At 42.1% G+C, this 13,307-nt stretch overlaps 1 protein-coding gene across 6 annotated transcripts in view; it reads right to left on the bottom strand.

The window, feature by feature from the left end:
* Positions 1-13,307, bottom strand: part of TMTC4 (transmembrane O-mannosyltransferase targeting cadherins 4) — a 75,987-nt gene that overhangs the window by 18,953 nt on the left and 43,727 nt on the right. The gene's annotated exons all lie outside the window — the stretch shown is intronic.

Here is a 13,307-nt window from a genome sequence, read left to right as displayed (position 1 = left end):
AGAGGTGTTGATCACAGTCTACAAGTACTAACATGGGGAACAAAAGTATTGATAGTGGGCTCTTCATTATAACAGACAAAGGTATAACAAGAGCCAATGGCTAGAAGTTGAAACTAGACAAATTTAACCTGGAAATAAATCAAATTTACAAGTGAGGCTAATTAACCATTGGAACAGTTTATCACGGATTGTTGTGGATTCTCCATCACTGGGAATTTTTTACTCCAGACCGGATGGTTTTTTTAAAAAGCTATACTCTAATTCAAAAGGAATTATTTGAGGGAAATTCTGTGGCCTGGATTATATAGGAAGTCAGATTAGATGATCACAATGGTCCCTTCTGGTGTTGGAATCTATGAATATGACTCTTAGGACTTGTCTACACTACTGCTTAAGTCTATGTAATTTATGTCGCTCAGGGGTGTGAAAAAGCCACACACACACACCCCCGAGCGACGTAAATTACATTGACTTAAAGTAGTGTCAACACTGCGCTGTGTTAGCTTCCGCCTCTCATTGAGATGGAGTTATTACGCCAATGGGAGAGCGCTCTCCCGTCGGCATAGCACGTCATCACCAGATGTGCGTGGTAGTGTAGACTAGTGCTAAGTTTTGAAGTTTCAGCAGCAAGAATACAGATGCTTCTGCTCAAAATTTCAGCACAACTCCTTTCATCAAACATTTTCTAAATAATATACAAGACAAAATGACCCAGTTTAAATCCTGGACTTATCCCAGGTTCCCTTTTTCCATCTGCAATTAATGTCTTCTAGAGGTTTACCAACATGACCGTGCCCACATATATGAGAAAGTTAACATCTAAACATCAATTGTGTCAAACTCCATGGCCATGTTTGTAACTGTTCTGTACAACATGGACAGTATGTTTTTCTTTCATGCGTAGCATAGACAAGAACATCAAAAAGTAAATAAAAGGGATGCTCTCTACATCAGCTCAATAAATCTTTTAACAGTTAGTTATAAATCTTGTGCTGACCTGAAGAGAAATAGTGCCAGCCCTTTTACTAAGGTACAGAAAATTAGTTCTCCACTGTTCATATTCAGTGTGATCATAGCTTGCATTTGACACAAGTATAATTTTAGCATAAACTAAACACCAAGTACATAGCTGCGTTCTCCGTTATGTATGTATCACAAGACTGATATAACAACATTTGCATAGTTTTTGAAGAAGTGGAGTGATTCGGACTTTGCAAGTGATGACAACCTGTATATCTAATTTAGTTTGTTTTTCATTTTACTTTTGGAATGTGCACAACGTAGAACAGGGGGACTGATATTCCATTCTGAGAGATTATATATCACATGGCAATATGTATCAAGCAATATCCTTCTTACATCCTCTGAGATATCTGAGAAGAGAGGATATTGTTATCTGACAGAGCAAGCATATTATGGACTTTATTTGGAATTGCTTTAACATACTTATTTTGTGCTTTAGAACATTTATGGTATGGGTGTGATGCATTCTATTCAATTCTGTTAGGTTCTATACAACACACATCACTATGGTATTTGAACTATACAGTATTGCTTCGAAGCATAGCAAGCTCAGCCGCTTATCAACCTCTAGAATACAGAATGTTTTTGGTGTTATTCCATTCAGTTACTCTCTTTTCTTGTATATGCAATGAATGAAAAGGCGATGGTTAAGATTATCCAAGCAATAGTTTAATTCTGATGCAAGAAGAATGAGATTCAACTTCTGACAGGGTCTAACCTGCTCCTGATGTTTAACATTAAAAGTTTTTATATTTTGTAAATGCTTTAAAAATGCATAAAACAGGGTCTGACCTGGTTGCAAGACAGAAATTATGCACTATTGCCAACCCAAGTGTTCAAAAATCATGAGATTTGGCTTGAAAACATGAGATTTAAAGAAATAATAAATGGTGAATTCTTTTATTTGCTTTTTGGACTGTTAAGGTTCACATTTTCAAGCTTTTCTCTGCATCCATGAGGATTAGGAAGTTAGTGGCTTTTTAAAAATGAAAGCGGAGATTCTCATATAATCACCTGATTTCAGGCACTGGAACTTTAATTTGAAGTTTTTCATACAATAAAACGGCTAAGGTTGGAAACGCTGTATAGCAACATACAGTTCTGAAAACTGGCACTTAGACCACATGGTGATGGAGGCTTTGGAACTGCTTAGAAATAGTTCACTGTTATGAAAAACAAGAAGAAAGTTTAAAATAAATTAATCTTAAGGAAGTTAGTATAGATTCCAACCATCTTAACAACTTGTTCTTACTTATATAAGAAGTTAAACAAATGGTGAATCAACATAACAAATTAGAAAAACACTTCTAAAATATATTTTTATTTAATTTGAATAGTGAGAAAGTCTGACTTGGATTAAAATAATAAAAGAAGAACTTTTTTAAATTTTTTTTAGAAAATGAGATATAAACTACCGTCTCTTTCAGAGCAGTAGAAGTAGAAAGGAATGTGTCAAAATACGATGACAAAACCATGCTAAGAAAGTGGCAAAGGAATTGGATGGCTGAGATAAATGGTTGCCGATAATGTGGCAGGCTTTGAGTGTGGCCAGAGAGAGACAGAGTGTAGCAGAAGAGATCTGGGAGTCAGCCTTTGGGCAACTAGTTCCATAGCTTACTGCTTCAAATGGTGTCAGTTTCAGCTCCAGAGAAGGCTGTCTGAACAGAAGGCAAACAAAAGAAATAGAAAAGGCAAACAAGTACACATTTGGAGAAAATGGGAGATAAAGGCAACAGGAAATGCTGAGCATACAGGACCACCACTTTTTCAGAAAAGGGTTCCGAACAATCTCCAGGTTACTACAAACTCTAAAATGAAACGGATATCTGCATTGAAAAAGCAGAAGAGCTACAAGCTATATGCTAGCTGTTTGTGGAGATACTGGGGTGACATTAGATGTTATGAGGTGAAATTCTAGAGATTAGTGTGATGAATAGCCTAGGTGTATGATTCAATGTCACCGGAGAAGAGGCTGAAACAGTATGAAGTGGAGGCAGAATCCTGGGAGGTACAGACTAAGCACAACCACCACCCACTAGTTGCATGGACAAAGGGAGAGGCAGAATGCCAGAGACTATCCTAGAGATGCTTCGGAGAGCATTTCTGTCAGCAACCACTTGAAAACAGACAAAAGACACAGGCATGCATTGAAAGCCAAGGCGAACCAATTTTGGATGCCGAATACACATAAGCCAGCTGCCCCTTAATTGCCATCTAAACTACTCCATTAGCGGACTTTATGAACCCACTGGCTATTTGGGAATAACAAAAAAAAACCTTCCTTGTTCATTATTTTGAAAGAGTTACTAATAAATAAATTCATTGCAATTCTTATTTTTTTTAATAATTAGAGTTTTCTAAAGACAATCCAGCAACAGGGAAAGAATTTGCAGTATGTAAACTGTTAAAATTCTGGGACTAGTTTAAAATGATTCTTGCAGCCAGATATATTTATCCTCTGAAAGGCAAAAAGGAGTAAATATTTTCTACCTCTTTAATGGCTGTGTTGTTGCAGAACTACATGTTTTATTTAGAGTACTTATTAGAGAAAACTATTCAGAAATAAGAATTGTTCATGGTACCAGTGTTGTGTAGATTGCTATAGTTTTGCTTAAAAGGAAAGAAACAGCTTGTGGTTTTCTAAAGTAACAAGACATTCATAACTTAAAATTGTCTGCAATTTGAGCATTTCCAAAAGAGTTATTTTTAAAATCTATAAAGAGGATAATCTGCAGCCCAGACTCAAATGCTCAGGAGTGAGAGAGGTGGTTTAATATCCTGATAAAGTGAACAGCAATAAGGAGAAGTTACTTACTCATACAGTAACTGGAGTTCTTCAAAATGTTTTGTCCCTACAGGAGCTCCATGTGAGGATGTGTGCACCACTCCCATGCACTTCTGATCAGAAGTTTTGGTAGTGGTGTCTGCACCCTACATATTCTCATACTCCAGAATGAGAGCAATTATAGGGAGGGGCCAGTCCGGGTCCTTCTCAACCACGAAGTCCAGAGTCAAGGACTCCACAGCAGAGGGGAAGGAGGGCAGGTAGTGGAGCACACATAGGGGCAAAACATCTCAAAGAACTCCACTTTCTGTACAAGTAAGTAATCTCTCCTTCAAGGTATTGTCCCTATGGATGCTCCCTGTGAGCAGATTCTGGAGCAGTGCCTCAATACAGAGTACGGTGCTGAGAAGGCAAGTGTAGAGCAGATTGAAGACAGTACTGCCAAAAGCCATGTCAGTGGAAGCATACAGGATAGCATAGTGTTGGGAAAATGCGTGCACTACTGACCAGGTGGCAGCCCTGCAAGTGTCCAAGATAGGTATGTTCTCCAATAGGGCTACAGAGATGCAGTCAGCTCCAGGTGGGGAATGTATCACCAAAGCTATGTAGCATGCCAGAATGCATCCCCAAAAAACATTTCAATAATCTTTGTGTGGAAATCAGATGTCCTTAGTATCTTTCTGCAAAAGAAGCAATCTGAGAGAATCCCTAAAGGGCCTAGGCCTATGAAGGTAGAAGCAAGAGCCCTGCTTTCATCCAGAGCATGAAGACTGCCTTCCTCTCTGGAGGTGACACACTTGGGTAAAACACTGGCAATTGATGTGGAAGTCAGAAGAGCTTTAGGTAGGAAATGAGGGTGGAGACAGAGTCACCTTAATAGGATAGAACACCGTATATGGTGGATCTGCCATAAGTGCTCCTAGCTCTCCTACCCTTCCGGCAGAGGCAGATGGCTACAAGGAATGAGATTCTGAAGGACAGAAGAACAAAAAACTCCAAGAGTTTAAAACATTTTTATTTCCCCCCTTAAGGTGCTAAGGACTAAATTAAGATCCCAACCAGAGTAGCTTCCCTTACATAAGTAAAAGGGTTAAATAAATGCTTACGGAATCTCATCATGGTAGAATGAGCAAAAACTGAAAACCCTTTGATTGGGGGGCGAAAAGCTGTAATGGCAGTTAGGTGAACCTTAACAGAGTTCAGTGACAAACTCATGGCTTTTTAAATTTAGCAGGTAATAAAGATTGTAAGGAGAGACTCCAGAGGAAATGTGGACCATTGGGCACACCAGGCTTGGAAATGCTTCCACTTTTGCAGGTAATTTTTCCTTGTGGTAGGTTTTCTACTATTCAGTAGTACTGTCTGAATCTTGGGAGAACGCTCCTGTTCTACGCCTAAGAGCCATCAAGGAGTCAAGCCCCGAGGTGAAGCAATGAAAGTTTGGGATGCGTCAGGAGGTCTGCTGTCAGAGGGAGGTGAAGAGGTGATCACAGAGACAGGTGGAGCAGATCAGGGAACCATACCTGCCTGGGCCACGATGGTGCTATAAGAATGATCACCAACCTCTCTCGTTTCTGTTCTGGACCTTGAGGACCCAGGTCATTGGGGGATAAGTGTATGGCAAGAGGCGAGGCCAAGGGATGAGGAGGGTTCATCTCAGCAAGTTCCGACTGTGCCCTCCCCTCAAGCAAAAGTGCCAGCACTTCATATTGGATGGTGTTGCAAAGAGATCTAGCTCTGGGGAGCCCCAGGTGAGACAGATTTCCTGAAAGACTGTGTTGTTCAACACCCACTTGTGGTCTTGACTGAAATACCTCTTCAAGGAGTCTGCTAAGATGTTGTGTAGTCCCGGAAGATAAATTGCTGAGATTTCTATGTGGTGAGATATGCACCAATTCCATAGCTTTATGTACTCTGCACATAAGGACTGGGATCTTGGTCCTCCTCAACAATTTGTATAGTATATTGCTGCCCTGTTGTCTAGCATTAGTCTGACTGAGTGACCTCTGATGTTGGATAGAAAGTGGAAACAAGCAATACGGACTGCTCTGAGTTTGAGAACATTGATATGGGGCGGGACGACACCTCTTGTGAGTCTGTTTGCCCTGAGCAGTGAAGTCCTGAAAATTAGTGCTCCAACAGGGACGCATCTGTGCCAATAATTTTTATGAGGGAAGGACGTGAGAATGGAACTCCCCCACAGACATTCTGTGGATCCTTCCACCAGTTGAGGGATTTGAGACAGTTTGTGCTTGTTGGGAGTGTAGACAGACCCGAGCCAGCTGAGTGTGCAGACCTGCATGGGCTGTGACAAATGTGAAGGCTGCCATATGACCCAGGAGCTGAAAGCAGGCCCTTGATGTGGTTTGTGGGCTCTGTTGTAGCCTAGAAATGAGGCTGGACATTGAGGGCAGCTTTGCTCTGGCAGTTTCGTAGTCTAAAATGGCTCTAACAAATTCTATGAATTGTACCAGTGTTGGAGTAGACTTCTCCACCTTAAGGCAGAGACAGATAGGGCCTTGTTGGTTGCTGACTGTACCCTGAAGAAGGTGCGAACCTTGAGGAGCCTGTCATCCACATAGGGAAAGACAATTATTCTCAAGTGATGAATTATTCTCATGCAATGGCTGAGAAGACCTTTGTGAAGACCCTCTAGGAGACTGAAAGGCCAAAGGGTAGGACCCAGTACGGAAAGTGGTGCTTGGCAACAACAAATTGTAGGAAACATTTGTGGGATGGTGCATAGCTATATGAAAGTATGATCTTGGAGGTAGAGGGTAATGAACCAGTCCCCTGGATCTAAAATGGAATGATCACTGCCTGAGTTACCATCTTGGATCACTGTGTGAGGATAAAGGAGTTCAAAAGTGCATAGATCCAAAACTGGTCTCCATCCCCCTCTTCTCTTGGGAACCAGGAAGTACCCAGAGTAGAATAGTTTTCCAGTAAAGTCTGGTGGAATGGATTTGATGGCCTTTAGAAGAAGAAGAGATTGTACTCCTGCCTTAAGAAGCCTTCATGAGAACAGTCCCTGAAGAAGGACGGAGGGGAAGGGGGGGGGGGGGAGGATGGAAGGGAGGCATGGAGCTGAACTGGATGGAATAGCCTGTCAAAATCACTTCTAGGATCCATCTGTCCAAGGTGATGAGCCCCAAGGAAGGTAGGAAATAGGAGAGGTGTTGTTATCCACAGGGTGGGTTGATGCAGCATAGGATCCAGATTAAGGGGTGGTTCATGGCCTTTGATCAGCAAGTCAAAAAGGTCGCTTGGAAGAGGTTGCCAACAGAGTTTACTGTAAATGGTGGCCCTTTCTTGGGAAATGTGGTTGGTTCAGTCAGTCTGAGGGAGGTTTGGTAGTCAACTGGGTGGGATCGCTGTGCTGTCTGCAACGTGCTGTATTTTCTTTTTGTTTCAGGTATACAGATGCCAAGAGATCACACAGTCACCCTAGAGTCTTTAAGTGAGCGGAGGGAACCATTCATGGCATCACTGAAAAGCTTAGGCCTTTCAAAAGGAAGGTTCTCCACGGTATTTTGTATCTCCCTGGCAAGGCAGAGGATTGCAACCATGACACCTAATGCATGATTACAGCAGTTGCCATCGAATGTGAAGCTGTATGTGCCACATTGAGATAAGTCTGAAAGGAAGCCTTAATGATTAACTGGCCTTCTGGGAAGAGGGCTTGTAACTGCTCCCTCTGGTCTTGAGGCAAATGTTCAGTGAAATGTGAAAATGTAATGTAATTTGAGAAGTCATATTTTGCATATGTGATGGGGCTTAATCCCCATCACCTGCAACGCTAGTGAATGCACCCAATTAGTCATGCTCCGCAGCTGTGGGGGGAGCAGGTGAATACTTAATTGGCTCCCAGCCAGAGGGAGCAGAGCTAAGCCACAAAATAAGTAGATTGAAGGAGTTCAACTGAGGGGGGAGACTGCAGAAGAGACAGGTGCCTCTGGCTGAGAGAAGCCCAGTGTTAGGTAACAGAGATAATGGGGGCAGTCCCCTACAGGGGCTGCATACACTCCTGCAAAGGAAGCCCAAAACAAGAGTACAAGGAGAGGACTTCAGCAGCCCAAAGGGGCAGGAGAATTATCCATATTCATTTGGACTTGTTTATGATACCCTGGAAGTGGTTTGAACTTTGTGACTTTGCCAGAGGACTGAGCCACTGGAGTCAGAAGCAGGAAGTCAGCAGGAGGCACTGAAGTCAAAGACAGCAGCAACATCTCGCCCACCACACATCAAGGCCCGATAGTTCACAACTCTAAATTGGAGAGCAACCAAGGAATAGCTCTTGTAGCCTGTAAGGTCCATGTACTTACATTATTTATCAGAAGGCGTATTGCTTATTTCTTTCATTGACAGCAACTATCACCAAGGAGTTAGGGGTGGAATTGGAGGGGAAAAAATACTCCAAATCTTTGACCAACAGATAGTATTTTTTATCAATCCATTTGCATGGGGCTGGGATTGTTACTGCCAAATCATACAGACCAGTGAGAGTAATGCCTCAAATGGGCAAGGCAAACTTGCTCTGGGGAGAGGAATGCAGAATATCCACCAGGAGTGTTGAGTTTCTTGTATTTCCTCTATTTAGCAATTCTTTTCATCAGATCTTGAAAGACCCTGATATCATCATCTGCATAGGATGCTGGTACAGGCATAACTGCCTTGCTGGGTGAGGATGATTTATTACATGGTGTCTCCTCCTCAGCTATTAGCTCCTGTTCCTGGGGAGGAGGGTCCTGCAGTAATGGTGGCTGCTGGCTTGCTGGATCCTCTTCCATGAGGGTACCCTATAAAACTGGTCACCATAAGGGGTCCAGGGATTGCGAAAAGCCCACTGTGATAGAGCGCAGAGAAAGGGAACAGGACCCAAGTGGTTCCTGCCAGGGTTGGTGTGGGGTCCCTGGGGTCTCATCCTCAGGATACAACTCTAAGAAGGAAAGTTGGAATGGGAATGTGATGGAGTCCTAGACAGAAATGTCCGAGAATTGTCATCTCCTGTATCTAACAGGAGCCACCAGTATCCATACCAGTGTTCAAGGTGGGACTGACAACCAAGTCGGTACTGGAGGCAGAGTCTTTGTATGGGGGCGCAGTAGCACTGATAGGGATTCCATCTCTAGAAGGCATGTTGGTACCAATAAGTGATCCCTCCCAGTACCCCTTAGCAAAGGGGATTCAGGTTCCTTCATGGCTTGGATATCCTCATGGGAGCGGAACCTAGTCGGTACCAGAGAACCTGGGTACAGTTCTACAGGAACATCAGGTGGTACCAAAGACAGTACATAATACATAACAGTGCGTATTCTTTGTCACCATGACCTGAGGAAGAGGGAACTGGAGCAGAGTTCAAAGCTGATTTTTTTAAAGGAGTGTTTGTTCCACAAGGAGTCCTTGCATGTGGAGGGCTCTGATTCAAGTACTGGCAATGGCCGCTGAAGGCTGATTACAAGAAGACTTCTTGTTGTGGGTTGAGCTGGAAGTCTTTTGGAGGTACCAGCATCTCGGTACAAGGCTGGTACATGCCTCAGCAGTACTTGCACTGGGACGCAAGGTCTCCTTGTCCCCTGGCCTTACAGGTGACTTTCCCCTTTTTCGGAGGCTCTCTCCAAGTAATCAAGTTTTTTCTTTTTTGAATGCTTCAAAGCATTTGAAGCTTTCCCAGGGTCTCTACTTATCAAGATTGAAGAAGTCACCAGAGTACCCCGAGCAGCTGAGGTCGGTGTAGGGGGACGGAGGGGGATTTCAATCCCATGGGTCTCATGGAACGTTCCAAGAAGAGACACTTCAGTCTGTCTTCCCTCATTTTCCTAGACCTGCTCTTGAAACCTGAACAGACCATGCACTAAAAACAAGACTAGGAACTCTCCAATACAGTGGCGGCAGCTGGAATGCCCATTGCTGAGAGAGAAAGACCTGTGGTAGGTCTGGCAGGATTTGAAACTTCAGGGCTTTGGCATAACCCACACAGGGCAGGCCACAAAACAAAACAGGAGCCAAGGACTGCAGGGGGAAACAAAGGGGGTGGGAGGAGGGACCCCCCCGATGCACAAACTTGTGCTAAAAACAATAAACAAAATAAGAACCAAATAAAAGGAGATCGATTACATTGAAGTAGGCTGCTCATTAGTGGACACTGCAGTACTCCATCTTGAGCCGCAGGCAGCTGAGAAGAAACTGGAATGGCAGTGGGTCTGGTTCTCCCAATATTACCAGAGCATGAGGATGTGATGGGTGCACATGCTGACACAGTTGCCAAAAATCTTCTCTCAAAAGTGCACAGGCATGCACACATCCTAATGTGGAGCACCCATCAGACAATAATTCAAAAAATAATTCAAACTTCAAAAATCTGCTGGTAACTAGCCTCTAATACCTTTAGTAAAAATAGAAATTATTCTGTAACATTACCTGTTCCCAAGTTTACCAGCTGTAGGTGATTGTTACAATAGTATAGAATTAATTAGACATTCCAGTAATGCAGTAAAATACTATGGGCCTGATGCAAAGCACATTGAAGTCAATGGCAAGACTCCAATTTGGCTTTCCATTTAGGCCCTTTATAAGCCAGTAACATTGTATTATTCTAAATCTCTAAGCTACCTGTAATCACAGAGCAGGGCTAACTATGAATATGCTATTTTATGCATATTCATAAAAGTAGACAGCAATAAGTGTTTTCCAGCAACTCATACCGGGTCTGATTCTGACTAATATTAGCATAAACAAGGAGTAAGTCTATTGAATTCAACGAATCTACACAGTTTAAAATGTATAGATTTTTTTTTTTTGTTCAGACTAATGAATATTCTGTTCATTGAAATAGTCATCATGTGTGATTAAAATGATCCTTTTTCAATCTGGCAACATATTTCAAATAGTTGCGTGCACAGACAAGTAGGTTAAAGTCAAAAGTTTCGAATGTGCTTTCTAGCAACCTTTTACCAAAAACTATAGTGCAGGGATCAGCAACCTTTGGCACGCGGTTCGCCAGGGTAAGCTTATAGTGCATTCCCTTCCCTCTAAAACATTTCTCCTATGTCTAAAATGTCTCTCGACAGGGAATTCCCAGACTTTTCTCTGTTGTGACCCCCTCTTTTAAAATATCAAAATATTTGTGACTTGCTTATAGACTTTTATTTGTTTACACAGGGCCAAATTTATCAAAGCTGGTGCTGGGACAGGTAAAGTTCACCTCCCTGAGCCAGATAAATCCATTGTCCCAGAGAGGAGATTCAGTACTCTGCAGGACAATCTGAATTCTTGGCACCATACATTCCCTATTGTGAATGGGTGTTTATAAGGCCTGGCATACTTGACAGCAAGCTGGAACTAAATTCTGTGCAAGGACTTCAGTTCTACATCAGTCTGGTGTAGTAGATTGGAAAAAAAAACTATGGCAGCTCAATTTAACTTTTTTTTAAGTGAGTTAAATATGAAAATGAATAGTAACATCAGTATCTTTGCCATTTATTTTTATATTAAACTTATGCTATGCTGTCCACACATTTATGGTTTTCACTATGCCACGGATTTTGGTTTTGAAGACCTACAGCTGCATTGTAGGAGTGGTCAGGATGGAAGCTGGAGGTTTCAGTAGCTCACTGAGAATCATCTGGGGCTTTTAGAACCTAGATTGGTATGGAAGGCAATTTGGATTGTGGGCTAAACACATTAGTTACATGTTTCTGCTAAAATAATAAAGTAAAAGCAGTGAACTAGTTAATTTAGATATTTAAATGCCATCTTAAGGTTTCAGTGTTAACACTTCACTGAGATGAATGGGTCAGGTTACAGTCCTAATAGCTATGCTGTCTGCAGTCTCAGGAAGATAGCATAGCATCAGTTATGACTGGTTTTCATGTTTACCTTTGTAATTATGAGGATTGGAAACAATTAAATCATGGAATAATAATACCCTGGTGTTCTTTTACATTCTTTAGTAGTTTTCCCAAATATGCTGTGATTGGCAATCTGTTACTATGAAAACAACCCCTAAAAAGTTAATATGATTGCAGTGGGAAGGGGTGAGCTAGAGAACTTGGAATTGTAACTATGAAGACAGTAGAGTCACCTCCTTATTTTAAAGGTGACTGCTAGACTAGGGACCTGATTCTCATCTCCCCACTAATCAACACTTACCCCACTCTCTCTCATATACACATTATGGCAGAACATTTTGAGAGGGGTGCAAGCAGGCACAAAGAGATAGATTGAATATGCTTCATTTACATTTTACAGCACGTACTAATCCTCCAGAAGGAGAGATCATGAAGTAATTGTTACAAAACAGATGTTTGCCTTGTTACTACACAACAGAACCTCAGATACATGTGGGGTTTTTTTTCCATTTACTGAGAAGGAAATAGTGGTAGGTGAGGTAACCCCACCTTGTTGTAAATGTTGGTAAAAGATCCTTTTTAAAGGTGACCTCTTTATAGCTCTATTTCATTAATTTGTATATTTTTCACTTCTCTAAGTTGAATATTTATATTACATTTTTTAAATAAGGAAGTTCAAATATTTCATTTAAACGCCGCAAGACCTCGGGGTCCTGATCCACATTTTCTGAGGCACTGCTCTAGACTACAGAGCTCCGAAATTATGTAAGCTGGTAAGATATTTTTCTACAGGGATGCTGCCCAATGGAAATCTCAGCTTGGACTTGCAAAATGTGAATGAAATTTAAACTGCAGCTATACTTCAAAGAGAAATGGCAAAAATGTAATAGTTTACAAATAAGGGGATGGTGAATATTCCTCTTGCTGCCAGTCCTAGAACTCAACTTGGGGTCAAAATTCAAGCTTTATTCTTTCTGGCTTGTGCATCAACGCTAGTATTAAATGGTGATATTCTGCCCTGCACCTCTTAGAGCAGCAGCACAGAACTTGCAGCCCAAGGATGTGGAGAGCTTACCGTGGCTTTTAGCCACCTTTGAACCCTCCTGATACTGGGCTGCTCCAGAAGTTAAAGAGGCCTAGAACAAAACCTAGATAGCCATGGGGATCTGTCTAAGTTATGGCAGCCTCTCAGGCCTGCCCTATGGGACCCCAGTGCCCACCACTGACATGTCCCCTCCAGCTTCACCCCTAGCATTCCCCCTAAGTCAGGACTTGCAAGGGGATTCTCTGAAGGCAGCCTTTGGCAGTTTTCTGCAGTGCCTGCCACCAGGGGAAATCATCCCCTGTCCACAATGGAAGCTTTTGGGGCTCCTTTTCATCATTCTGGCCATTTTAATGGATGTCAAGGAGTAGGAGTGAGGATCTCACCCATAAACTCGGCAGTTCTGTTGAGATGAGTGATTCAGTTCATTCTCCCATAGCCCTGTAGAGACAGCACAGCTAACAGGAGAAAAAGCAGAAATGTACTAATGCCACTGAAGGAGACAAAAATAGGATTCTAAAAACACAGACAGCAAATCAGTTGAATACACTTATGGTTTAATTTTTCTTTTTACACAGATTATGAGACTGTTGCAGAAAAGAGTCAC

This window comes from Chrysemys picta, chromosome 1 (assembly GCF_011386835.1).
Source record: "Chrysemys picta bellii isolate R12L10 chromosome 1, ASM1138683v2, whole genome shotgun sequence".
NCBI lineage: Eukaryota > Metazoa > Chordata > Testudines > Emydidae > Chrysemys > Chrysemys picta.
The sequence above is the reverse complement of the archived record's forward strand: the minus strand, read 5'-3'. Positions and strand labels throughout refer to the sequence as shown.